Source organism: Ovis canadensis, chromosome 4, assembly GCF_042477335.2.
Source record: "Ovis canadensis isolate MfBH-ARS-UI-01 breed Bighorn chromosome 4, ARS-UI_OviCan_v2, whole genome shotgun sequence".
NCBI lineage: Eukaryota > Metazoa > Chordata > Mammalia > Artiodactyla > Bovidae > Ovis > Ovis canadensis.
The window spans coordinates 129,458,987-129,484,080 of NC_091248.1; the positions used below are offsets into that span (position 1 = coordinate 129,458,987).

The 25,094-nt window shown below is 48.3% G+C and overlaps 1 protein-coding gene across 4 annotated transcripts in view; it reads left to right on the plus strand.

The window, feature by feature from the left end:
* GALNTL5 (polypeptide N-acetylgalactosaminyltransferase like 5) overlaps window positions 1-25,094 on the plus strand; it is a 108,088-nt gene that overhangs the window by 16,961 nt on the left and 66,033 nt on the right. For 2 of the 4 annotated variants that reach the window (XM_069587186.1, XM_069587189.1), the window contains exon 2: window positions 7,477-7,566. The exons of the other annotated variants lie outside the window; for them this stretch is intronic. The gene's annotated coding sequence lies outside the window, so the exon portion shown is untranslated. The remainder of the gene's footprint in view (window positions 1-7,476; window positions 7,567-25,094) is intronic. 4 annotated transcript variants of the gene reach the window in all.

The window sequence follows — 25,094 nt, forward strand, 5'->3', positions numbered from 1 at the left end:
AGGTGCTCCGTGGAAAGGCCCATCTAGAGCCCGCTGGTCGTGCGCCCTGCGGGTGTGGAGCTTGAGGAGGCAGGGTGGGTTCACAGCAGCTCTTCCCAGTCCTCTTAGCACAGAGAAGCAGGTAGATCTGGAAAGGAGTGGTCCCGGCATCAGGACTTGATGCTGCCCACTCACACACCGCCAATGGAGAGGTATACTCAGGAAGCTGACTGCAGATGTCAGGGACCCGGGCTGGAGGGGGACATCCTCAGCAACTGCGTGGACCTGGGTGACCAGCCTGGTCAGCACCCGCTGCACAGTTTCAGCCAGAGAGAATTTAATACAGATCTTCAAACCCAGCATGGTCTTCGCGCAACCACACGGCCAGAGGGCCCAGGAAGCCCACCCTGCCTGCTGCCGCCCTTAGGGTTGGGCTTCCATGGCAGGAGGGGCGGGGGCAGTTTGAGGTAAGAGGATTTCCCTGGTGGCTCAGATGGTAAAGCATCTGTCTACAATGCGGGAGACCCAGGTTTGATCCCTGGGTCAGGAAGATCCGCTGGAGAAGGAAATGGCAATCCACTCCAGTACTATCGCCTGGAAAATCCCATGGACAGAGGAGCCTGGTGGCTCCAACTCTCAAGCAGCAGCCCTGCCTGCTGCCACCCTTAGGGTTGGGCTTCCATGGCAGGAGCGGGGGGCAGTTTGAGGTGGTTCTACCAAAAGCCCCCCAAACCAGGGCAATCTGACTGTCGCTCGGCCATCAGAGGTGGACGGATCAATGACTGTGGAGAGAAGAAGGCCATCCAGCTTCTTCCAGGGACACCCCGGGAAACAGAGAATGAGGAGGAGAAAGACTCTGGCCTCCCCTAGCCTCCAGCCTCTCCTCCTCCAGCGCTTCCATTAGCCAGGCCAGCGCGGCGCTAGCACTCCAGGGAACCTGGGAATGCATTCCCCACTGCTGGGCTTGAAGAGGAAGGGCAAGGGTGACTGCTGGGCAAGTGGTGGCTGAGGAGCACGCCATTAATCCCACCTTGGAATCGTCCTGGGTTACCTGGGATAATCTAAATTTTCATAATAATTGAAATTTCCTAGAAGTTTAAACGTCAGTCCTTCTTACTCGTTGATGGGTTTGTCTTCCCAACGCACAGCATTTTGCTCAGTGAGACTTGACACCAAAGTCTGGCTACGGAGTCTTCGTCTGAACAACTATTCAGAATTCTTTTCCGTAGTAAAAGCATATTAAAAAGCAGGGACATTACTTTTCCAACAAAGGTCCGTTTAGTCAAAGCTATGATTTTTCCAGTAGTCATGTGTGGATGTGAGAGTTGGAGAATATTCATTGGAAGGACTGATGCTGAAGCTGAAACTCCAATACTTTGGCCACCTGATGCGAAGAACTGACTCATTGGGAAAGACCCTGATGCTGGGAAAGATTGAAGGCAGGAGGAGAAGGGGACAACAGAAGATGAGATGGTTGGATGGCCTCACTGACTCGATGGACATGAGTTTGAGTAAACTCCAGGAGTTGGTGATGGACAGGGAGGCCTGGCGTGCTGCAGTCCATGGGGTCGCAGAGTCGAACATGACTGAGCGACTGAACTGAACTGGTAGTGAAAGAGTCATCAAGCGTCACTTTACTTTTATTATGTTTTTCCTTAACATGATGAAAAATCCCAACAAAATCCTTGGAACAAGAGAAGTATTCTCAATCAACTCTAAACCGACTAAGAATTATAAACGTTGAAAAGGAGACACGAATTTGTTTGATAATATGATCACCTACCTAGATTAACAAATTAAAATCGACTGAAAATGCTTAGAACGAGTAAGGTGATTCCTGACCTGAGCGGCTGGAAAGTATTCAAGACTTAACGCTTTTCTTATGTAATAAGAAGCCATTTAGAAAACTAAAGGGAAGGAAGACGTGGTTCACAAAAAAATCAATGTACAGGACTTTCCTGATGGCTCAGTGGTGAAGAATCTACCGGCCAGTGCAGGAGACACCAGTTCGATCCCCGGTCCGGGAAGATCCCACGTGCTGCAGAGCAACTAAACCCCTGAGCCGAAACTGCTGAGCCTGCGCTCTGGAGCCAGGAGCCGAAACTGCTGAGCCCATGCACCCTGGACCCCGTCCTCTGAAACAAGAGAAGCCGCCGCGGTGAGGAATCTGACCGTGACAACTAGAGAGGAACCCCCGACCCCATCCAGTCCCTCGCCGCAGCTCAAGGAAAGCCCAAGCAGCAGCAAACACCGCGCACGGCCGGAAACAGAGAAGGAAAGAAAGGTGCGCCGGATGGTGGCCCCTTGGTAGAAAGGGAGACGCCACGTGTTGATAGCAAAGCCCCCATCACCTCCTGGAGTACTGCGGGCAGAATCTAATCTCATCACCCCTCGCAGGATTTTCAAACATTGGGGTTCATCCTTTTAAAATTCCTCCAGAAGAATATGCCTGGGAGAAGAGCCATTAGTGGTTTGAGAGGACAAAACGTGTGATGAGGGGAGGAAACTTCCTTTAGCAGACGGAATGGTACCCAGTTACACAGTGTTTTAGTAAAAAAAAAAAAAACGGTGCATTAACGGCCCGTAGGAAGCAGGCAGGTCCCTGAGACCCCAAACAATCAGGTAAGAGAGGACGACTGTGACATTTTCTATGGTGGGCGATTATTCATATAGTTTATATGACAGTGAGGTCAGGAAGGTTACACCGGCTGCCGTCACTCAACGACTTCCGCAGGCTAAGTGCTTCTCCAGTTCCTTCCAAAGTGGGTCATGGGATTGGGAACGAGGGAGAGGACAGGAACCCTCTGGATCTCAGAAGGTGAAACAGACACCCTGGCGGCAGCTTATGCTTCTCTTCCACCAAAGTTACTCTGTGGAAGGACTGCTGGGCAGTCATTATCAGCTCTGGGACAACAGCGTTCCTGCCTCCTAGAAGGGTCTGCGTTTTCATAAGCCTGAATCTGCCGTGTGGAGGGCCTGTGTTCAAGGAAGCAGAACACTTTCTGGGGAGGGTCTCCGCCCCTCACTGCAGGCCATCCGCTTTGCTTTGCCATAATATGTCAAAGACTGTCTCCCAGGGAGAGTTGGCCAGATGCCACAAATGCTACTGCAGGTGATACTATGTCTGTTAAAACAAAACCAACATTTTCACAAAGAACTTTTAAATACATCCTTCCCCATGAATTGCCTCTAATATTTCAGGCCTGCTCCAGGGAAACCTGCAATGACAGCTTTGAGGAATGAGCTGCCATCGTTTAGCTGTCGAGCGCTTTGCTCGTCTGCGATCACGGGTGCCCATGTCCAGTGCTTTCAAAACTGTGGCACCAGATCCTTCTCTCTGTCAACAGACACTGCAGATCCCACCTTGGGAACTGGAGCAGTTATAAAAGTGGGTTCCATCCCTGGGTCGGGAAGATCTCCTTGAGATGGAAATACCCACTCCAGTATTCTTACCTGGGAAATCCCATGGACAGAGGAGTCTGGTGGGCTACAGTCCATGGGGTCACAAAGAGTTGGACTCAACTGAGCAAGTAAACAACAACAGCAAATTTACACCCAGAGAGAAAGGAAACGACATGGCCAGTGGTGCCCTTGCCTTGCTCTCTAATCCCTTGCGGAGGACTTCTGTAGCTGGGATGGAAAAAGCATTCCTTTTTCCTGGCTATTTAGGTTTCTGACTCAAGTGGGCCATGAGGCCTGGTCTGTTTCACCTCTCTGAAGCCCAGCCCTGAATCTCAGTGGTACCAGGACTGGGGGCAGCTGTGGATAGTAGTGAAACACACAGGCTTTGGAGTGAAACTTGTCAAACCTGGGCTCGAATCTTAGCTTGACCATTTAACTCGATTTCCTGAGGTCTCATGATAGTAATTGTGCCTACCTCACAGGGCTGGGGTGGGGAATGAATTAATTCAGTGATGGAAAACACCTAAGAACATCGTTATATTAGTGCTGGTCTGTAGCAGGACGAAAGGGAAAAGTGTTGGGAGGGGAGGGGAGGAGGAGGGTTGTACCAGGCAGGGCTTCTGTTGCCTAGCAACACCGCTCACCACCTGTTCTACATTTTGAAAAGTCTGGTTGTTACTGCACTTCTTTTGGCAAAAGCAAGGTGGTGAATAGAGAAAAATCTAGGAACTGCCGGTTACCTGGGCACCTACGTGATGAGAAGGGAACAGGCTTATTTGTGATGTTCCAAAGTTGACACTAGGTCGCTGGGGAAAATGTTTGTTCTCAGCAGGATCAGGAACTGTCTAACCTTTCAGTTGTTCTTGAGGAATAGCGAGCAGACACGGGGCTCCCCCACAGCTATGCCCACCTGCTGGGAAATCAAGACTTGGCCCACGCCTGACGTAGCTCCCACTCCTGGAAAACGGAACGTGGGAAGCAGGGCAGAGAGAAACCCGTGCTACATATAGCCCCAGACCATCTTTGCAAATAACATTTTATAATGTGCACTGACCTTTCCATCTAGTCAAGGCTATGGTTTTTCCAGTGGTCATGTACGGATGTGAGAGTTGGCTCATAAAGAAAGCTGAGCGCTGAAGAATTGATGCTTTTGAACTGTGGTGCTGGGAAAGACTCTTGAGAGTCCCTTGGACAGCATGGAGATCCAACCAGTCCATCCTACAGGAGATCAGTCCTGAATATTGGAAGGACTGATGCTGAAGCTGAAACTCTAATAATTTGGCCACCTGATGCGAAGAGCTGACTCATTGGAAAAGACCCTGATGCTGGGAAAGACTGAAGGCAGGAAGTGAAGAGGACAACAGAGGATGAGATGGTTGGATGACATCACTGACTCAATGGACATGGGTATGGGTGGACTCCGGGAGTTGGTGATAGACAGGGAAGCCTGGCGTGCTGCATTGTAGTCACAAAGAGTCGGACACGACTGAGTGACTGAACTGAATTGAACTGAATGCGCATTGACAGTGAGCTTGCTCTGGGTGGTAGGAGGCACTGTGTGGTATCTTATTTGATGGTCACCTCTGCCAGGTGATGCAGATCCTCTGTTAGTCTGGATGCTGATAAGAATGTGTCCTCATTATCCTTAAGAGTATTTTTTGCTCAGTATAATATAATATCCATGGCTGCCATCTTTTGTTGAATACCTGAAATATATTACTATCATTTTATAAAGGGTCACTATTGAAAAGTCTTGCGATAATTCAGTATTATTTATAAGTCACTTTCTCTTTTTTCTGGACACCCTCGGTTTATCTTTTCTTTTTCCTGAAAGAATGTAATTTCACTAGGATATGCTTTGGTGTTGATTTCTGCGGGTCATTGTTTTTAGGTGCATGGTGTTCTCATGCTGTTGCTGCTGCTCACTCAGTCCTGTTCGACTCTCTGTGACCCCCTGGACTGCAGCCCACCAGGCCCCTCTGTCCATGGGACTCTCCAGGCAAGAACACTGGAGTGGGTTGCCATGCCCTCTTCCAGGGGATCTTCCTGACCCAGGGATCGAACCCAGGTCTCCTGCATTGCAGGCAGGTTCTTTACCTGAGCCACCAGGGAAGCCCCATTCTCTTGCAGTACATAGTTTTAAACGTTTATTTTAGACGCGTTTTCTTGAATTATGGTTTTTAGTGTTTGATCTGACCCCTTGCTTTGTTTTGCTTCTTCAGGGACTCCTATTAGCCATGTGTTGGATATTCTTTTTCTGCCTTCAATATTTGGCACAATCTCTAATCTTTTTACCTTTTTCTTTATTCTATTAAAATTTGTTTATTGATTTATTTTTGGCTGTTCTGAGTCTTTGTTGCTGTTTGAGGGCTTTCCCTAGATGTGGCAAGCAGGAGCTGCTCTCTAGCTGTGGTCCCGGGCCTCTTATTGTAGTAACTTCTTATTGCAAAGCACAGGCTCTTCTCCAGCACCACAGTTCAAAAGCATCAGTTCTTCGGTGCTCAGCCTTCTTTATGGTCCAACTCTCACACCCATACATGACTACTGGAAAAACCACAGCTTTGGCTAGATGGACCTTTGTCAGCAAAATGTCTCTGCTTTTTAATACGCTGTCTAGGCTGGTCACAGCTTTCTTTCCAAGGAGCAAGCACGTTTTAATTTCGTGGCTGCAGTCACTGTCCACAGTGATTTGGGAGCCCAAGAAAATAAAGTCTGTCACTGCTTCCGCAGGTTCCCCATCTATTTGCCATGATCCCCTTTCCCCTGAGTGTGGTAGGACTTGGGACCAGGAAGGGATTCAGTCCCCATGAATAGGCTACATTCCCTGGCAAACGTGGGAGTGTTTATCAGATATGATTAAGATCCCTAATCAGATGGCTCTAAGGTAAACAAGAGAGAGAGTCCTGCGTGGGCCTGGCCTAATCAGGAGACCATTTAAATGGGAATCCAGGAGAGAGATTCAAAGCGGCAGAGACTCTCTCTCTTGGCCTTGAGAAGGCACACTGCCACGTGGTGGAGAGGGCCTGGAGCTGTGACCAACGGGCGGCCTCTACCCACCGGAGGTCTTAGTTTTACAACCACAAGGAACTGAATCCTCCCAGCAACCAGTGGGATTAGAGAAGGACCTGAGCCTCAGAGAAGACCGCAGCGCCAGCCCACACCTTGATTCCAGCCTCCTGAGACCCTCACTGAGGACTAGCTGACTTGTGTTTGGGACCGTGACCCTCAGAAACTGCAGGAAAACCGATTCGTTCTAAGCTGCTCAGTGTGTGGAGATTGGTTCTGCACCAGCAGAAAACAGAGTGCCTCGCAGAGTCGTCCTGTTTCGTGAGTGTGTCTTTCCTTGCACAGGATGTTATTCTACCCCTTTCCTTTTCTAGGCAGTATCTTTGTATGAGATTCGACCTTGATATTTCTCTGCTGTGGATTTTTATACGAAGTTCATTTCCCCGAACTTTTATGAGAAGGCTTAGTGCTAATAGCTGGGTTTTTTTTTCTTTTTTTTTTTTTAACTTAACTGAGATCCTTCTGTTGTTTTCAGTGAGCAGCCTGCTAAGGACATGTATTGGCTTGGCTCTCAGTTATCTGAACGTTCTCTCTTCTTCGCTTCTGTCGGCCCTGTGCGCCTCCTTCTTGATTTTACTCCAAGCTGTTTCTCCTTCCTGTCCAGGAAGGGAGCCTGGGGGGTTGTGGGTAGGGAAGCAGTTTCAGGAGTTCACAGAGTGGGACCGATCCAACTCTTCAAGGTTTTACTGCAGGACCCTCAAACTCTCTCTTTGCTGAAATGGGCCAAACCACGTGTGCAGATAGGTCTGCCAGCTTCTACCTGTCATCCTGTTGCATGCCCTCGCTTCTTTGTGTCCACCCACGAGGATGCTAGTACCGTGCAGGCCTTGGTGCTCCAGTGGCTTATCACACCTGCTTGTGTTTTGGAGTTTATAAAGACACTCTGGCATCTAATTAGCTGGTAAATGTCAGGCAAAGGGTTTTTGTTGCTGTTTTTAAAGATTTCTTTTTCATGTGGATCATATTTGAAGTCTTTATTGAATTTGTTATAATATTGCTTCTGTCCTATATTTCGCTGTTTTTGGCCAGGAAGCATGTGGGATCTTCACTCCCCAACCAGGGATTGAACCCCAGCATCCCCTGCATTGGAAGGTGAAGTCTTAACCACTGGACCACCAGGTGTTTTTTTTTTTTTTTTTTCTATTGGGTTGCTCTGCCTGTTGTTACTGGGGAATTTGGGGAGATCCAAAAGTTTATTCAAGGCTTCCCAGGTGAAGCTAGTGGTAAAGAACCCACCTGGCAGTGCAGATTTAAGAGATGTGAGTTCAATCCTTAGGTTGGGAAATTCCCTGAAGGAGGGCATTGCAACCCACTCCAGTATTCTTGCCTAGAGAATCTCATGGACAGAGGACCCTGGCGGGCTGTAGTCCATAGGGTCACAGAGTCGAACACAACCGAAGCAATTTAACACACCTACGCAAAAGTATTATATATTAAAAGACGTGTTTCTCCCAGGGACTCCCCTGAGATGTCCTTTTTATAGCCCGAGAAAACCTAATTCCCAGAGCGGTTAACCAATTTCCCCTAAGTCACACAGCTGGCGAGTGGGAAAGCCAGCATTTGAACCTGGTTCTGATTTCAGAGCCCTTATTTTTTCCCCACTACATTTTGTTTAAAAAATTGCTTTTACTGTAGGAATTCCCAGCTTTAAAACCTAGCTTGGTTTCCCACTACCTAAAGCACCCAGTGTAAAGAGAGACCTCCAGCACTTGAGGCTCCACCCAGCCGGTCCAGCCTCCTCACCTCTGCTTCCTAAAGTTCAGCCCCGCCTCTGGCCCCAAAAGCCCTCCCCATCCCCTCCCTGATCTGTGATCCCTCTTCTACTCCTCCTTCATCTCTTCTTCCAAGTCCAGATCAGGTGCCTCTCTAATCAATTGCTAGAAACTCTAATAGTTGTTGGGTTTTTATTCATGAATTTAGAGGGAGGGGAGGTATTTGGAGGAATTAACTTGTGCTTTCCTATTGTTATTCAGTGGCTCAGTCGTGTCTGATTCTTTGTGATCCCGTGGACTGCAGCACGCCAGGTTTCCCTGCCCTTCACCATCTCCCAGGGTTTGCTCAAACCCATGTCCACTGGGTCAGTGATGCCATCCAGCCATCTCATCCTCTGCCACCCCCTTCTCCTCCTGCCCTCAATCTTTCCCAGCATCATGGTCTCTTCCAGTGAGTCAGCTCTTAGTGTCAGGTGGCCAAAGTACTGGAGCTTCAGCTTCAGCATCAGTCCTTCCAGTGAAGATTCAGGGTTGATTTCCTTTAGGATTAACTGGTTTGATCTCCTTGCAGTCCAGGGGACTCTCAAGAGTCTTCTCCAACACAATTCAAAAGTTTCCTGTACCTTTCTAAATGCATTTTCTGAGCTAGTGTTGGTCACTCGGTCGTGTCTGACTCTTTGAGACTCCATGGACAGTAGTTAACTCACCAGGCTCCTCTCTCCATAGAATTCTCCAGGCAAGAATCGTGGAGTGGGTTGCCATTCCCTTTTCTGGGGGATCTTCCTGACCCAGGGATTGAATCCAGGTCTGCTGCATTGCAGGCAGATTCTTTACCAATTGAGCCATCACCCGCCTGCCAAGGCAGGAGGTGTAAGAGATGTGGGTTTGGTCCTTGGGTTGGGAAGATCCCCTGGAGAAGAGCGTGGCAACCCACTCCAGTATTCTTGCCTGGAGAATCCCATGGAGGGAGGAGCCTGGTAGGTTACAGTCCCTAGGGTGGCAAAGAGTCGGACACGACTAAAGCAACTTAGCATGCATGCAGGAGGAAGGAGCCCGTCAGAACTCCCCCACTGAATTAACTAGAAGGATTAGCAGGGTCACTCCTTAGCAGGACAAAGGATGGGTCCCTGTGCAGGCCAGAACCCGGGGTGTAGACCCAGCTGTTCTTTGGCTGGTCCTAGCACATGGAACACTGCCCACCTGACTTTGCAGCTGGGAACAGTCAGGGCACCTCCTTCTCTTCCACAGAAGCAGGCCATCACGGTGCTTCCCTCATCATCGTTCTGGTTCCAGGGGACACCTGCCTTCCAAGACAGCCTGCTGGCTTTATTATTTATTTAGGTGTGGTAAGGACCTGCTGTCTGTCTCCTTGGTGGTGTGTGGGCCTTGGAAGGCAGGAAGCCAGGGAGATCCTGAGCTCCAAGTATGCTGGGGCCAGTTTCGGGGTGAAGGTTGGGGATGGCTGAAGGATGGAATTTAGGGAGCCCCACGCCAAAGCTAAGACTGCACAAAGTGAAAGTGAAAGTCGCTCAGTCGTGTCCAACTCTTTGCAACCCCATGGACTATACAGTCCATGGAATTCTCCAGGCCAGAATATTGGAGTGGGTAGCCATTCCCTTCACTAGGGGATCTTCCCAACCCAGGGATTGAACCTAGGCCTCCCTTGTTGCAGGTGGATTCTTTACCAGCTGAGACGCATAAAGCATTGTTTTAAGATTTGAAAGAAAACACTGCATGTGAAAATAATCTGTAAATTATAAAGTACTATGAATAATAGAGGCATTCCCTGGTGGCTCAGATGGTAAAGAGTCTGCCCGAAATGTAGGAGACCCAAGTTCAATCCCTGAGGTGGGAAGATTTCCTGAAGAAGGAAATGGCAACCCACTCCAGTATCCTTGCCTGGAAAATCCCATGGACGGAGGCGCCTGGCGGGCTACAGTCCACGAGGTTGCAAAGAGTGGGATACGGCTGAGCGACTTCGCTTTCACTTTCATGAATAATAGCTGTTATTATTCAAGGAAATTGCACAAGGAATTTTTACCATTGGCAGCACCTACTAAAGACCTCATTAAGAGACTTCCCTGGTGGTCCAGTGGTTAAGAGTCTGCCTTGCAATGCAGGGGACGCAGGTTCGATCCCTGGTCAGGAAACTAAGGTCCCACATGCTGTGGAGCAGCTAAGTGCTTTGTACTGTGACTACTGAGCCCACCCACTCTGGAGTCCACGTGCCACACACAACTAGAGAGTATGTGCTACAAAGAAAGATCCCACCTGATGCAACAAAGATCCTGCTGCAGCTAACACCCAGCACAGCCAGATGAGTAAGTCGACTTGTTGGTGTTCAGTCGCTAAGTAATGCCAACTCTGTAACCCTATGAATTGCAGCATGCCAGGCTTCCCAGTCCTTCGTTATCTCCCGGAGTTTGCTCAAACTCAAGTCCATTGAGTCGGTGATGCCATCCAGCCATCTCATCCTCATCGTCCCCTTCTCCTCCTGCCTTCAATCTTTCCCAGCATCAAGGTCTTTTCTAATGAGTCAGTTCTTCGCATCAAGTGGCCAAAGTACTGGAGTTTCAGCTTCAGCATCAGTCCTTCCAATGAATATTCAGGGTTGATTTCTTTAGGATTGTCTGGTTTGATCTCCTTGCTGTCCGAGAGATTCTCAAGAGTCTTCTCCAACACCACAGTTCGAAAGTATCAGTTCTTCGATACTCAGCCTCCTTTATGGTCCAACTCACATCTATAGATGACTACTGGGAAAACCATAGCTTTGGCTATAAGATCTTTGGCAGCAAAGTGATTTCTCTGCTCTTTAGTACGCTGACTAGGTTGTGCGTCCAAAGTCGCTTCAGTTGTGTCTGACTCTTCGAGACGCTAAGGACTGCAGAATTCCCCAGGCATGAATACTGAAGTGAGTTGGCATGCCCTTCCCCAGGGGACCTTCCCAACCCAGGGATCAAACTTGCATCTCTTGTATCTCCAGCATCGGTAGGCAGGTTCTTTACCACTAACGCCACCAGGGAAGTCCAGGTTAGAAGTAAATAAATAAAAGCCCTCTTTCAATAGGACAGCTGCTCTCCATCAGATGGCTCAGGGACACCTGGCGGGATGCAGAGCACCCTCCCCCTGTGAAGACGATGGTCCAACACACGTCCCTGTCAGAGGATCCTTCCTTCTGAAGCCTGTCTCTCTCCTAAACCCTCGATCACTAAGTCCCCTTTCATGACAGCAGGAATTCATCTAATGGCCTTGAACTTGCCCTGCCTTCCTGGTGGCTCAGAGGTTAAAGTGTCTGTCTGCAATGCAGGAGACCTGGGTTCGATCCTTGGGTTGGGAAGATCCCCTGGAGAAGGAAATGGCAATCCACTCCAGTATTCTTGCCTGGAGAATCTCATGGACAGAGGAGCCTGGTGGGCTACAGTCCACAGGGTCACAAAGAGTCAGACACGACTGAGCGACTTTACTTTCTTTCATGTATTAGCCTGGCCAGGCTGGAGCTTTGCTAACCAGCCCTGAGGTGTGGAGCGCGGTCGGCACTCAGCACCCACCTGCCGGGTCTTGCCAGTATACTCCTCCCACCTCCTGGACCGACGTGAATCTGCATGGCGCTGGCCCAGCCCCAGCCCAGGGTTTCTCAGGCAGCATCTCAGCCATATCAGATCTGTTTTCCTGCCTGGTTCGCACAGTCCCCAGGTGTCCCTGCCCTTCTGTGACTCCCTCCGTGGCAGGCGCCTGGTCCGAGGGCTGTAATGAACATGCGGGGCTGACAGAGTGGCCACAACCCCAAATCCCTGCTCCCTTCTGCTCTCATTTGTGTCTCCGGTTTGAAGCACAGGTGTTTTGTAGCGGTTGGTGTGTAGCGGTCTCACGTGTCCAGAACCTGTGCCTATGCATCTCACCTGAAGCTACTGATACATCCACTCATCAGACAACCAGTGAGACTCGTAAAAATCACCATCTGGGACCCGTGTAGGAGCTGCAGGAGATGTGGAGAAGCATGGAACCCAGGACACGGTGGTTTGGATGGCAGACCATTGTTTTATTTACCGTCGAGAAAGAAATGTCTGTGACATGTATTGATTGTAAGATGCATCCTGATTTCACAGCTGTTAAAATGCCTTGGAGAAGGAAGCGGCAACCCACTTCGGTATTCTTGCCTGAGAAACCCCAAGGACAGAGGAGCCTGGTGGGCTACAGCCCATGGGGTCACAAAGAGTCAGACACAACTGAGCGACTGAGCACACAGATGTCAAACGAGGCATATCTGAGGTTTGATGATATGCGAGGCACCATGGCTCCTTTTAAAGAGCTGTAATCTTCCTGGGGAGAAAACACACATGCTCACAGCAGGAGGTGGTGATTACCTGACTCTCAAAGGAGTCACAGGGGGTTGGGTGCTTAAGAGGCTGGAAGGGTTGTTAGTGGCTGGATCTTGAAGTACAGGCTGGATGGATACCATCTGGGTGGAGCTGAGGAGGCCTACTGAGAAGAGAGGAGAGAGGTAAACACAGGCAGAACAGGTGTGTAAATGTAGGAAAATGGAGAAATAGGATCAAGTAGGAAAGGCAGGTTCATGTCCAGGTTACGGTCATCCCTCAGGAGTGTGGAGTTTATCCTTGAAGCCCTGGGGAGCCATAGAAAGTTTTAGAGTGGAGGAGGAGCTCAACAGGCAGTATTCTCCACCACTACAAAATTAATATTTTGTGGTATCAGGCGGGATGTACGGAAGCAATGGTCGCAGGCAGGGACCTCTTGCTTCCATGTATCCTGTTTGAGACATTAGAAGTCCAGGAGGGACTTCCCTGGTGGTCCAGTGGTTAAGAATCCACCTTGCGATGCAAGGGACGCCAGCTCGATCTCTGGTGGAGGAACTAAGATCCCACGTGCCACTAGTATGCCGCAACTAGAGCCTCAATGCAAGATCCCGCGTGATGCAACTAAGACCTGGCTCACCAAATAAATAAATTTTTTTTTTTTTTTTTTTTTTTACAAAAAGAAGGCCTGGAATGCAGCAAAGAGAAGAGAGTAATCATGTGGGGTGAAAAGGCAGGGACAAAGGGAAACTGGCACAGAAACAGAAACAGGCAGGACATGGCCAAGAAAGAGGAATGCGTCAAGACTGTATCCAAAATGTGGGTGTGGATGGCTGAAGCCGCCCTGCAGAGTACAGGACTCTTGGGGTCCTATTTATCGCCCCCGGCCTTCTCCATCACTAAAAAGAAAGAACCCACGGCCTCTCCAGGCTGAATTCACATTATGGTTGCCATAGTTTCCTCTTCTATAAAGTGGTTTCATCGACACTGACATCTCTGGTGATGCTTTACAGGAGACTGAAACTACATCCTGTGATTGTAAGTACCTGGGACAACTCACAAACAGCCTCATTGGTTTTGCAACCTCTCTGTGTAGAAAAGCAAGGGCAGGCTTTACTCTAGGTGCATTGAGAAATCAAACGACCTTAATAAAAATCACAAAAGTCAGACGCAAACCTGGGAATAAATCCAAGGTTTCCTGATTCAACATTTGTACCTTAAGTGTGTGTGTTTGCTGAGGACCTTGCTGCCGTCAATAAACTAGAACCAAGTACTCTGTACACATTGAGAGCCCTGTAAATACTGGGCAGTGACCCAGGAGAAAGGGTTCATTCATGGGAGAGGGTCCCCCTTGTTTTCTACCCCATCACTGATGCTGTAGACAAGGTGTAGGCTGCACGGGCTGCCCACCAGACAGGGCGTTCACACCCTTGACTGTGGACAGCCTGGGTTTTATCTTGTTAGTTCTGGAGACTCTTAGAGGAAGCACTTCCTCTGGAGGTCAAAGTCCGGGAAAACACTGTACTAGCAGAGTTTTTCTTCTTGTTCTTCAAATGGAGCGGTATATTCAAAGGTATGTCTGATTCCATAGTGTCTGTTCAAAATGGATTTTATCCAGCAATGAACAAACGGATGTGGGAGACCTTCTGTCCAGCAAAACCCAGGCCTGTCTAGGGGCTGGTGGTTGTTCAGTCGCTAAGTTGTGTCCGACTCTTTGCAACCCCATGAACTGTAGCACATCAGGCTTCCCTGTCCTTCCCTATCTCCCAGAGTTTGCTCAAATTCGTGGCCATTGAGTCTGTGATGCCATCCAACCATCTCATCCTCTGTCATCCCCTTCTCCTCCCACCTTCTATCTTTCCCAGCATCAGGGTCTTTTCCAATGAGTTGACTCTTCGCATCAGGTAGCCAAAGTATTGGAGCTTCAGCTTCAGCATCAGTCCTTCCAATGAATATTCAGGACTGATTTCCTTTAGGATGGGCTGGTTGGATCTCCTTGTTGTCCAAGGGACTCTCAGGAGTCTTCTCCAACACCACAGTTCAAAAGTACCCATTCTTCAATGCTCAGCCTTCTTTATGGTCCAACTCTCACATCATACATGACCACTGGAAAAACCATAGCTTTGACTATACACACCTTCGTCAGCAAAGTGATGTCTGTGCTTTTTAACACTCTGTCTAGGTTTGTCATAGTTTTTCTTTCAAGGAGCAAGCATCTTTTAATGTCATGGCTGCAGTCACCATCCACAGTGATCTTAGAGCCCATGAAAATAAAATCTGTCACTGCTTCTGCTTTTTCCACTTCTGTTTTCCATGAAGAGATGGGACTTCATGTCATGATCTTAGTTTTTTGAATGTTGAGTTTTAAGCCAGCTTTTCACTCTCCTCTTTCACTTTCATCAAGAGACTCTTTAGTTCCTGTTTGCTTTCTGTGATTAGAGTGATATCATCCTTATATCTGAGGTGCTGAGAGCAGCCAAATCTGATTTTCTCTGTCCAACAATCACCTGTGCAGCTGTATATGGGATGCCCTGTGTGTGCAGGCTAAGAGCAGAAGCTGGGATGCAGGAAGTGGTCCAGGGGATGAATGATGCTCCAGAGGAGGGGTAAGGGTCCAGGGAAGGGGGAGGGCCCAGGGGAGGGGGAGGGCCCAGGGGTGGCACAGTGATTCACTTGAGTGACAGTTGTGACCTGTATTTATGTTTTATCGTTAAAGATGGTGGAGTTAAATGAGAAAACCTCGTGAGTTTAGACTGGGAAACTGTGTGGATCTCATTTGTGGGGTAGAGGGACACTTAGGGAGCAGGCTGAGGGGCATTCAGTAATTCTCTTTAAGCCATGTTAAGTTCAGTGTGCTTTTGACATCTAAGAAGTGACTCCTAGCAGACGGTCGGGTAATCCTGTGTAGGATTCAGATCCCAGGTCAGGACTGGAGTTGGATATTTCAGAATCATCAGAGCAGAGATGGTGGGTGGAAACGCACGACTAGCTTGGGTTACTGCTTAGGTTGCCTGTGGCTTCCGCAACAAACTGCCTGGCTCAGAACAACAGAAACGTCGCTCCGCTGTAAGCTGTAGAGGAGGGTCCCCCTGGTGCCTTCTAGCTTCCGGTCGGTCATTTGTGTCATGGGCGTTCCTTGGCCGGCAGCTGCCTTGCTGCCAGCTCCTGCCCGGTCATTGCCGGCATCCTCCATGTGTGTCTGTGCACACGTCTCCCTCCCCATCACTGGATTCCCGCCACCCGCCCCCAGCGTGACCTCATCTGAACTTGGGGACTCTCCAAAGACCTTGTTTCCGCTGTTCAACCCTGGACGGTTACCCAGGAACAGGGTAGACAGAGGGGAGACCTGATGGGCACAGAGCTTTGAGTCTCGACTCTGCGGGGTGGAGAGGAGAAGGGGACGGGGGGCGGGGGGAGGGCATGGCAGGGTGGTCCCACAAGCCTGATTAGATTGGGTTGAAGTCAGAGTGGGGAGGGTGAAAAAATAAAACCAGAAAGTAGAGACATCTTTTTCTGAAACTTGGAAGTGGGGTGCAGAGATGGCGGTCAGGGGTGGTTGAAAGCACGTGTGAGGTTGCAGGACTTTTGTGTGAAGATGAGGTACAGCCAAGCCTGGGGCACCGGGGGGCAATCAGTGATTTGGGAGGACGGGCCAATGGAAATAGACCACCCCTCTGAAAGTCTGAACCACAGTCTGAGATGAGAATGAGATTAGCTTTGAAGAAGTCAGATGTTAAGAGAAGGAAATGGTAAAAGACGCAGGGGTTCTACTCATCTACTCAATGTCCTAATATAACAAGTGAGGATTTGAAAAGAAAGAAAGATAGTGCTAAGTCCTGTCTGATTCTTGTGATCCCACAAACCGTAGTCCGCCAGGCTCCTCTGTCCATGGGATTCTCCAGGCAAGAATACTGGAGTGGGTTGCCGTTCCCTTCTCCAGGAGATCTTCCCAACCCAGGAATTGAACCCAGGTCTCCTGCATTGCAGGCAGATGCCTTATCGACTGAACTACATGAGAATTTGAACCCAGCTTAAAAACTCTGAGGCCCTGCCAGCTCTTAATTTTAAGCTGGGAGCAAATTTTTCCCTTGCCTTTCTGCTGCTGCTACTGCTGCTAAGTCGCTTCAGTTGTGTCCGACTCTGTGCGACCCCATAGACGGCAGCCCACCAGGCTCCCCCGTCCCTGGGATTCTCCAGGCAAGAACACTGGAGTGGGTTGCCATTTCCTTCTCCAATGCATGAAAGTGAAAAGTGAAAGTGAAATTGCTCAGTCGTGTCTGACTCTTCGCGACCCCATGGACTGCAGCTACCAGGCTCCTCCGTCCATGGGATTTTCCAGGCAAGAGTACTGGAGTGGGGCACCATCGCCTTCTCCGTTCCCTTGCCTTACTTGATCATTAAGCTTGCAATATGACAGCGAGTCACGGGATAAGATTTCCTCAGGTGGGTCAAGCCTAGCTCTGTGCTGTTGATAGATCCAGGCTGTCTATCCCCGTTAACGCTCACATCATCTTGTGGAACCTTCAGAACACCCTGTGTGCTTTTTTTTTTCTTTCTCATCTCCTGTCAGGGACCAGGGCAGAGTCTCAGAGGGTGGATGTGGTTTGCTCCCATTAGAGTGGCTGGTCAGGGAAGAGCTTGGCAAATCCTGTGTCTTCCGACTCAATGTTGGATGCCTCGCGTGGCCTCCCTAGGGCTGGTTTGAAGACCACGGTCCCTGAACGAAGGGAAGCGAAGGAAGACTTCAGCAGCTCTGGTGTTTTCATCTGTTACATGTAAATGTCACCATCTGTCCCAAGCAGGGGGGCCTCCCGCTCTGCGAGCATGACTAAAATCTGCTGTGGAGGCTGACCCAGCACCAGCCATGAGCCCTCGTGCAGGGGGAGTGGGGGCCGATAGCTCTCTGGACCTGGGCTTAGCCCCTGCCCCTCCTCTGTTAGGTCCTGGGTTATGACCACCCTAGCAGGCATTGAGAACATGGGTTTGAAGTTAGCAGGGTACCTGAGTCTGAATCTCGAATTTTGGCAAAGATACCAGCTCTCACCAGCTGTGAGCTCAAGCAACAGTCCTCTCCCTGGGCCTGGGTCTCCACCCCTCCCATGTTCCATGCCCGTGTGGCCTCACCCACTCCACACCTGGGCGGCTCCTGTGACCTCCGAGTGGTGATGCTGCGGTCTCAACACTCAGCCATCAGAGACCAGGAGCCTCCTCCTTCTCCTATGAGCTCAGGGATGCTCTGGGCCATCCTGGAAGAAATCTGTTGCCCATGAGCAAACCCACAGGAAGAGGCCACATGCAGAGACCTGGAGAAGAACCACCCCAAACCCCAGCTCTGCCCGCCCTCCCGGTGACCCACTGGCCTCTGGAGGCTCCAGTGCAGGCCAGCCCTGAGGTGGCTACAGTCTTGATGGACATTGAGTGGAAGAGGACACCCAGCCCAGTCTATTCAATCCGCAGAATCACACTGGTGGTTGCTTTAATCCCCTGAGAGTTGGATAGTTTGTACGAAGCACACAGCATGAAAATGTTGTCAACTGGAGCAGGGAGGTGGAGGTGGTTATATAAGTCCAGTGTCCCGGAGCTGGGAGCTTCCTGTAGGCTCTGAGCCACTGGGAAGGCTACCTTCTCTTGTTGAACGTGCAATCCTTCTCTGCAGGGCCCTCTGAAGAGGCACGTTGCTTTATCTGTGCAGGAAGGCTGAGGGGGAGGCTCCACCCTGTTCAGCCTGTCCCTTGGCCTCACAAGGCATGCCTGCCTCCATCAGCGATGTTAATCCTTTCACACCCTGTGTGCAGGTGTGCCCCTGCTAAGTCACTTCAGTCATGTCTGACCCTTTGCACCCCCAGGGACTGTAGCCGCCAGGCTCCCCTGTCCATGGGTTTCTCCAGGCAAGCATACTGGAGTAAGTTGCTATGCCCTTCTCCAAGGGATCTTCCTGACCCAGGGATTGAACCTGCGTCTCTTATGTCATTGGCAGACAGGTTCTTTACCACTAGCGCCACCTGTGAACCCTGCAGGTCTGGGCACACAAGATGATGGAGGTGCCAGACCGGGCCTGGCCAGGGTCATTTGAGGAGAAGTGAGAGGAAAAGAGACGCTCTTGTCTTAGTCCCCTTGGCTACTCTAACCAGATGCAGAGATGAGGGGAGGGGGCTTTTCAACAGCAGACCCCTACGCCACCCAGCTCTGGAGGCCTTGTGCTCCTGATTGAGGGGCCGGAAGACCTGCTGTCTGGTGAGAGCCCACTTCCTGGCTCACAGACGGCTGTCTTCTCGCTGTGTCCCCACGCAGCAGAGAGGGAGGGGGAGTTCTCTGGGGTCTCTTTACTAGGACTCCAAGCCCATGCCTGAGGCTCCACCCTTGTGACCTAGTCACCTCCCATCCCTCCCCCCACCCAAATGTCATCACAGTGGTTATGAAGTTCAGTTCAGTTCAGTCGCTCAGTTGTGTCTGACTCTTTGTGACCCTATGGACTGCAGCACGCCAGGCCTCCCTGTCCATCACCAACTCCCGGAGCTTGCTCAAACTCATGTCCTTCAAGTCGGTGATGCCATCCAACCATCTCATCCTCTGTCGTCCCCTTCTCCTCCTGCCTTCAATCTTTCCCAGCATCAGGGTCTCTTCAAATGAGTCAGCTCTTCATGTCAGGTGGCCAAAGTATTGGAGTTTCAGCTTCAGTATCAGTCCTTCCAATGAATATTCAGGGTTGATTTCCTTTAGGATGGACTGGTTTGATCTTCTTGCAGTCCAAGGGACTCTCAAAGTTAGTACCAAGTGACATTGGAATCTACATCCAGAAAGTACTTTGGCCATGTGATGTGAAGAGCTAACTCCTTGGGAAGAAAACCCTAATGCTGGGAAAGATTGAAGGCAAAAGGGAAAGGGGCAGCAGAGGACGGGATGGTTAGACAGCATCACCGAGTCAATGGACATGGATCTGAGCAAATGCGGGGAGATGGTGTAGAATGGAGGAGCCTGGCATGCTTCGGTCCATGGGGTTGCAGAGAGTTGGACACCGCTTAGCAACTAAATAGCAATAACAGCTGTGTCCAAAAAGTCTCTAATTTAATATTTCAGACTCAGTTTCAACATGTGAATCTGAGGGGAACAAAAAAAGAAACAGAGCAGGATGCTATGGTCCTTCCCCGCAGCCCATGTCCTCTGCCTGCCTCTTGTCTATGGAAAAACTTTAGCCAAAGAATAAGTCTAATCAGAGAAGTGAGAAAATACAGGAACAAAGGAAAACACACGGAACAAAACAATAGTAGTTTAGAGACTAAGCAAAGTCAAGGATCTTTATTTCCTCCTCAAAGGCTGTAGATAATATTCTGAGCCTGTCCTGTGAGCTGTCTTAGATACTGAAGCCCCCACCAGGTGGAAGAAGTTAATTACGAGACTGTAGCTATGGCAGAAGCCACCACAGGCCTGAGAATTAGCCTCGAGGAGATGGGAACAAACGGCCCCGGCACTGAAGGTGACTGTACTGAAGACGATCCAGATGACACGGATCAGAGCACCAAAGATCAACTTCAAGGTGACTGTCAGAGCGGCCCGTGCTGTTCCTGCACACAGCCCCCTCCCTCCACCTATAAGAGCTCTTGCCCCCTGATTGTCACTGGGGGGAGTTGGCCTTTGGACAGGCATGCACCCTTCCCCCTGACCCAGTTTCCAGCATCCCAAATAAGCACACTGGAACTTCCCTGGTTGTCCTGTGGTTAAGAATTCACCTGCCAACCCAGAGGACACGAGTTCGCTCCCTGGTCCAGGAAGATGCTGCGTGCCACAGGGCTGCTAAACCCGTGCAGCACAGCTACTGAAGCCCACGCATCCTATAACCCATTCTGCCCCGAGAGAAGCCGCCGCAGCGAGAAGCCTGCACTCACAGCAGTTAAAGCAAGAACATGCATAGCAAAAGTAATAAGCATAAATAATAAATTTTAAAAAACTTTCAAAATTAAGCAAGCTTCTCTTTCCACCAACCTTGCCTCTTTATCGGCCCTTGAGCGGCAAGCAGCCAGACCCCACTTTCGGTAACACAGTCCGTTATCATTTTGGTTAGTTTTCTGTGAGCATGGTTTTCCTTCTGTCTGCCCTCTGATGGATGGATATAAGAGACTTTCTACACATATGTAACTATAAATCGGGGTTCCCCAGTGGTTCAGTAGTAAAGAATCCAACTGCCAATGCAGGAGACACAGGAGACGCGGATTTGATCGCTGGGTCGAGAAGATCCCCTGGAGAAGGAAATGGCAACCCACTCCAGTATTCTTGCCTGGGAAATCCCATAGACAGAGAAGCCTGGCAGGTACAGTCCATGGGGTCACAAAGAGACAGGACTGAGCAGACTACAGTAACTATATATTATTACATAGTTGCAGTCATACTGTGTACACAGTGTGTGTCCTGATTTTTCACTTAATGTTATGTCATTTTAAATTATTTACCTTCTCTTTTTATTGTTAAACATGTGGACATTTTCCAGATTTTGCTCTTGTGAGTAATGGCTGTGATAGATGCCTGTAAAACATAATCTCCATTTAAGTTCTGATACTTACGTAGGATATATTTCTATAAATGGTCAAAATAGTAAAAGATTTTAAGAGTCCTGATATAATAAAATGCATTTCAAAAACATTTTACTAACTGGCACTCCCACTAGCAGAAAAAAAATATTTAAATGACTGCACAATTTTCAACTATCTTGTTTTTTTCTTGCATGCTAAGTTGCTTCTGACTGTTTGCGACCCCATGAACCGCATCCTGCCAGACTCCTCTGTCTGTGGGATTCTCCAGGCAAGAATACTGGATTGGGTTGCCATTCCCTTCTCCAGGGGATCCTTCCAACCCAGGGATCAAATGCGTGTCTCTCATGTCTCCTGCATTGGCAGGCAGGTCCTTTACCACTAGCACCACCTGTGAAGCCCTGTTTTTTCCTTAAACAGATGCAAATCCTTTTTAGAAACCAGATTAAACTATTATATGAAATATGATATATAAATATATACATATGTTTATATACACATACATACAAATATCTTTCTCCAAATAATCTTAATAATCTGAGTACCATTGTAAATGCAAAAAATTTTTTATCATGTCTTCTACAGGATGGTGGTAATGAAACGAATTCCTCTCTTCCTAATTTAGAGGAAGGGAAAAAGAAACTGACATCTAGGAGGCAGATCATTGCCCTAGTAGACTGGGTTCTTATAGATGAGTCAGTGAGTGAAACACTCCGCGTACTCATTTCATTCTTAGAGTAACCAGCACATGATCCAAGGGATATTATCCTAATTTTACGAAGGGAGAAAACTGAGTCTTAGTGAGGTTAATTAACTTTCCCAAGACCACATTCGGCTTCCCTGATAGCTCAGTTGGTAAAGAATCTGCCTCCAGTGCAGACGACCTGGGTTCAATCCCTGGGTTGGGAAGATCCCCTGGAGAGGGGAAAGGCTACCTACTCCAGTATTCTGGCCTGGAGAATTACATGGACCATATAGTCCAGGGGGTCACAAAGAGTCAGACACGACTAACTTTCACTTTCAAGACCATGTAAGAAATTGTGAAACCAGGATTCACACGCACTGCCTATCTTAGTTGAAAGTCTGTGCTTTCTTTTCTGTGAACTGCCTTACAGAGAGAGAGAACCAGCCTCCATTCTTTTAGAACTTGGCCATTCGAGGCTGGCTCCTTTAAGGGAGGAGAGAAGCTTGCTCTTTTCTAAGGCTGCTCCTGCTTGCTGCTCCTGTCTTGGGTAAAGACCCTGGACATCCCGTAGGAAGCCCATCCTCCAGAGGCAGCCAGACACTGCCCCCTCCTCTTTCTGGGCGTGTTTTAGAAAACCTCAGCCTGCCTCCTGTGTCTCTCCTTTGCTCTCACAGCCCCACCACACTCACAATACACTCACAGCGCTTATGACCCCAGATGCGGGGCAGCTTGTCCCGCTGAGCAGTTCTCTGTCACACCAGCAAAGTGGCCTACACCTGAGCTCAACTCTTTGTTTTTTAATTAATTTATTTATTTTAAAAAATATACATTTTGTTGAAGCATAGTTGACTTGCAGTGTTTCATGTGCACAGCAAGGTGGTTCAGTTATACAAACACACATATATACATACATTATTTTTGAATAATACATATATTATTTTTGAAATTATTTTTCTAGCATAGGGTATTATAAGATATTGATTATAGTTCCCTGTGCTATATACAGTAAACCTTTGTGGCTTGTTGCATTATCTATTTTTTAATTAGAAATTTGGCATTCTATTCATACTAAGTCAAACAAGTAGAATAAAAATGTCATAATTTTTTTAGTTAGGCAAAAATTCATAAGTTTTCTAAAATATATGTATTATATATGTGTGTGTGCAAAAGTTTTTCTACTACACTTGATAAAGGCTTGAGAAAGAACATAAAAAAAAGACGGAGAAATTGGATAACATACACTAAATGTAATGGGAGAGCTGAATATGAAATAGAAAAAGGGAAACAGACTAGATAAAAGATCATCGTCTAGTCCAGTTGTTTTTAAATATGACTGCTCATTAGAAACACATCTGGAGCTCTGGAGAAAAAAGCAATACCTGGGCATTTGTATTTATCAAAAATTTTCAAGATAGTTCTGATATGCATCCGGATTTTAAAAAGCGATTACAGGTTTTTCTGTTAGATCCTAGTTTTGGTGATACAGAACTCTATTATTTTTCTGTTGACCAATTGTAATACAATGGTATTGAGTAATAGTTACATAATCACAATAGTAAAAGATGTTTATCAGTTTTCACAATCAATAGCCAGACAGAAAATAAAAGATAATTATAATTGCAAGCCATAATGGGAACGTGATTAACCTAACAATATAAAGTACTTGCATACAATCTGGGGGGGCAACCAGAGTGATGTGGTCAGTGGAAGTGCACACGTCCACGTGTTTTCATTCATCCAACCGGTCTGTCTTTTGGTTGGTGCATTTAATTCTCTTACATTTAAGGTAATTATCAATATGTATGACCCTATTGCCATTTTCTTAATTGTTTTGGGTTTATTTTCTGTAGGTCTTTTCCTTCCCTTGTGTTCCCTGCCTAGAGAAGTTCCTTTAGCATTTGTTGTAAAGCTGATTTGGTGGTGCTAAATTCTCTTAACTTTTGCTTGTCTGAAAAGCTTTTGATTTCTCCATCAAATCTGGAGAGTCTTGCTGGGTAGAGTATTCTTGGTTATAGATTCCTCCCTTTCATCACTTTAAATATATCATGCCATGCCCTTCTGGCTTGTAGAGTTTCTGTTGAGAAATCAACTGATAGCCTGATGGGAGTTCCCTGGTATATTATTTGTCATTTTTCCCTTGTTGCTTTTAATATTTCATCTGTCTTTAGTTTTTGTCAGTTTGATTACTGTCTGGGTGTGTTCCTCCTTGGGTTTATCCTGCCTGGGCCTCTCTGTGCTCCCTGGACTTGGTTGACTATCCTTTCCCATGTTTGGGAAATTTTCAGCTATTATCTCTTCAAATATTTTTCTCAGGGTCCTTTCTCTCTCCCTTCTCCTTCTGGGACGCCAATAATGCGAATGTTGGGTGTTTAGTGTTGTCCCAGAGGTCTCTTAGGCTGCCTTCATTTCTTTTCATTCTTTTCTCTATATTCCCTCCTGTGGCATTGATTTCCGCCATTCTGTCCTCCAGGTCATTTATGCATTTTTCTGCCTCAGTTCTTGTGCCGCTGATTCCTTCCAATGTATTATTCATCTGTTTGTTTGTCCTTTAGTTCTTCTAGGTCTTTGGTGAACATTTCTTGTGTCTTCTCAATCTCTGCCTCCATTCTTTTCCCGAGATCCTGGATCATCTTCACTATTATTATTCTGAATTCTTTTTCTGGAAGGTTGCCTGTCTTCACCTCATTTCATTGCTTTTCTGGGGTTTTATCTTGTCCCTTCACCTGAGACACAACTTTCTGCTTTTTCACCGTGATTAACTTTCTGTAATATAGTTTTTGTTTTAGCTTCTCTGAGACTGTGTTTTTCTTGCTTCTTCTGTCTGCCCTCTGATGGAGGAGGCTAAGAGGCTTGTGTAAGCTTCCTGATGGGAGGGACTGGTGATGGGAAAAACTGGATCTTACTCTGGGCAGGACCTTGCTCAGTAAAGCTTTAATCTAATTATCTGCTGATGGATGGGGTTGCCCTGCCCTGGTAGTTGTTTGGCCTGAGGCAGCCCAGCCCTGAGGCCTATGGGTTCTATGGCAGGATCAGTGGCAAACTCCAAGAGGGTTTATGCCCAGGATGACCCCATCCCTCTGGTGAGCACCTGCCAACCCACGCCTCCGCAGGAGGCCTTCCAACACTAGCAAGTAGTTTTAGCTCAGCGACCTGTGGGGTCCCTGTTCCTCTCCTCTGGGTCTTGGTGCAGGCAAAATTTTGTTTGTGCCCCCCAAGACTGGAGTCTCTGTTTCTCCCAGTCCTCTGGAAGGCCTATAATCAAATCCCTTAAGGCCAGATTCCCTGAGGAGTCCCAGTCCCTTTGCTGGGTCCCCAGGCTGGGAAGCCTGACGTGGGACTCGGAACCTTGACAAGAGTGCAAGAACTTCTTTGGTATTCTTGTTCTCTAGTCTCTGGGTCACCCTCCCGGCAGGTA